Below are 3,068 nucleotides of genomic sequence, written 5' to 3' on the forward strand. Positions count from 1 at the left end.
TTGAACGTGAGAACCACCTCATCTCCTGAACCCTATTAGCATATGAATCCTCCAGCAAAATTATGGAACGGAAAGAGGGACGGGAAGACATAAGAGAGTGACTGAACAGGAGGCAAAGTGTGCCCACCACCAAGTTAAAATCTCAGGCGAGATTTTATTTTTTTTTTTGACATTAAAAAACTAGTTATTTTCTTCTGTCTTTTTTCAAATATGCTTGGGCATTATGCTTTTTATTAGAGTTTATTTTTGAGAAGCTTACGAGCTTAAAATGGACAGGGAATGCTGTCAAGTTACTTGAAATATGCTTTTATAAATATAAAAGTTTCAATTTGAAAACACGTACGAGAGATGCTTGAACTCGACCCAAGCACACTCGAGGTCTGTGCAGGTAAACAAAATGTGCCCATCTGGAATAAACTGTAGCTCTGAAAGGGTTTTCAAAGAAGGTTGTAAGTGCTATTTGGCCTGGGTTTATCCTCACAGATCATTTATTGCCTGAGCAGCTAATCTGCCGGCAAACCCAAGATTGACCCCATTCTTCAGGGTTGATCTGATGGGTCTAGCTGGGGTGTTACTGGGGGATGTACGAATGGGGGGGAAGAAATGACAACAGTTGCACTGACCCGATCAGTCTCTCTCAGCATGGCAACAAAGGGTCCCATACTTGTTCTTCTCCTCTCCAGCTGCGAGAGGAGAAACACCGCTGTCAGCAGAGCAGAACAGGAGAGATTACACACAGAACAAATTGATGTGGACCCTTGTGACACTCAAATAATTCATGGCTGACAGAACGCATGGTTTAAAGTGAGTCTGCGAGTAAAACGTGCTTCAAAACATTACTATGCAGGTCAATATGAGTCAAGGACATCCAGAAGGTAAAAAGAATTCAAAGCATCCTGAATGTAGTCGGCTAAAATGTAGTCATGTTGAGATCAGTATCAGCCAGTAGCCCTGCACACATGGCCTTTTAAAAATGCACTCAGTCATTTTTGTAGTGTTTATAGTGAAAGTGCCCAATAATGGGGGTTAAGCCCAAAATATACTTTGGTTTTTATGTGTACGCTAGGGTATGTGTACAGTATGAATGACATAAATGAGATGAAACAACAATACAAACTACTGTAGACAGTAACAACAACAGATGCCAGAGTTGATGAGTGCTCATGTGAGCTGGGTTAAGAGATACTCGCAATTCTGTTTTAAAAGTGCACAAAGTTATTTTTAATTGGGCGTGACTTCTAGATAGAAATAGCGCGGACACATTATACTTTGAAAGGCTATGCTTTCGTTTCAAAACTGAAGTGCACTTTGGGCTTTACAAAGATAAAGCGAGTCATGTTCGGCTGGTTATGTGATCTGAAAAATCGCCTATGAAGCATTAAATAAAATAGCTTTCCTATTAGACTACGGATATGATTGATCTTCATCTCACATGAGTGTACATCATTTTAAACATTTTTAAAATAAATAAAGATTTATTTTAAATAAATCTTCTTAAAGTGTAATAGCACCTAGTGCAAAGTGTAACTCTTTTTAATGAGGCAAAAAATACAAATGTATAAGTGCATCCTGCATCCCCATAAAATATAATAAATCTATTTACAGCTTTGTTAAATGATAAAAAAAAAATACAATTAAAAAAAATGTAAATATTGGGTAAAATAAGGATTCAATTTCCTCAAAAATTTTATTCAGAAAAGTATATTTGTCACTTTAGCTTGCTTTCTAGAGATAATGGCATTGGCCACTGAAAAGCCCATATTGTTCAACCACTACCAAGGGTCATGGAATGTGTTTCGGATGAATCCAATAAATGTGAGACAGCACACATAAAATTGTTGTACCAAGCAGACAGTTGTAGATTTATGATCTGTTTTTATCATTGGTGGTCTGCTGGACCATTACACAACATAAAGCGGCATCAATCTCCACTTCTGTCAGGCCATTAATGACAGTGGCGGTCGCTTCCCCTCTCTCTATCTGCCCAAGTCCCATCAGCTTTTTGTTCCCTCTTTTTTTATAGTGATGAATGACTGATGTTATCACAAACTGGGAGACAAGCTTTTACAAGCATGGATTACTTCTGAACATGACAAAAAACTACCACACTATAAGAGGCCAGGAGCATTACATCAAAGCTCTTCATTGTGACAGCAGTCTAGATAAGCACCACACATGTAAGGGGATCATATCATTTAATGTCTTCCAGAGGACATCATTTATACATTTTTATATGTCTTTTTCTTTGAGTTTGCAGAGGACTGGGAATGCAGCAGCACAAGACGTGAGCAAGGCTCAGAGCAGCTGCCTGTGTCATTATTGCTCTGCACAGCTTTTATCATTCCCATAAATCTGGTTCTGCAGAGCCCCATAAAATGGCAACCTGTGAGTGTCTGGCACTCCGAACACCCCACGGAGAGAGGGAGAGATCGAGACAGAAAGAGAGGAGAAGAACCACGAGAGCTGCTAACCTGACTAATGGCAAACTCCACTTGTGCAAAAGCCCAGCGGACTCCATGACCGCGTTTACTGCTGCTACTGATGAGTAAACAGAGGTGAAAAAACAGAAACTTGGGGTAATCAGTTTCAAAAATGATGACAATAATACACACTCATACAAGAAATTTAAATGCAGAATAAGTGCTGAGTAATTTGGGCTGGGGTTTCTGGAAAGTAACTAACACAGTGTCTTACCCGGCACAAAGTTATAGTGACATGCAATATTTAAATTTGAGTCTTTGTCCTAACCAGACACAAGAGCAAAAGGACGTTTTGTCAATAACTTGCTTTCCATTTCTGTGCCAGACTGGGAAGCAGAACAGTGCATCGATAAACATTTCCCGATTCGATTACATTTCGAAAGCTTGATTCAATTCTGATTCATTTGGTCCATTTTGCTTACATATGAAATATCTTATATCTAAGCTTATATATATAGCTTATATCTAATCACTAATGCTGTAATATATACAGTATATACAGGTGCATCTCGTGAATGTCGTGGAAAAGTTCATTTCAGTAATTCAACTCAAATTGTGAAACTCGTGTATTAAATAAATTCAATGCAC

General features: G+C 38.6%; 1 long non-coding RNA gene across 1 annotated transcript in view; it reads right to left on the reverse strand.

Annotated features, from left to right (window-relative positions):
* Positions 1–341: 341 nt before the first annotated feature.
* Positions 342–3,068, reverse strand: part of LOC107657258 (uncharacterized) — a 13,902-nt gene continuing 11,175 nt past the window's right edge. The window contains exon 4 of the long non-coding RNA XR_001630662.1: positions 342–683. This is a non-coding gene — a long non-coding RNA (uncharacterized LOC107657258). The remainder of the gene's footprint in view (positions 684–3,068) is intronic.

Source organism: Sinocyclocheilus anshuiensis, unplaced genomic scaffold (assembly GCF_001515605.1).
Source record: "Sinocyclocheilus anshuiensis isolate Anshui unplaced genomic scaffold, SAMN03320099.WGS_v1.1 scaffold139, whole genome shotgun sequence".
In the NCBI taxonomy this organism is placed as follows: domain Eukaryota; kingdom Metazoa; phylum Chordata; class Actinopteri; order Cypriniformes; family Cyprinidae; genus Sinocyclocheilus; species Sinocyclocheilus anshuiensis.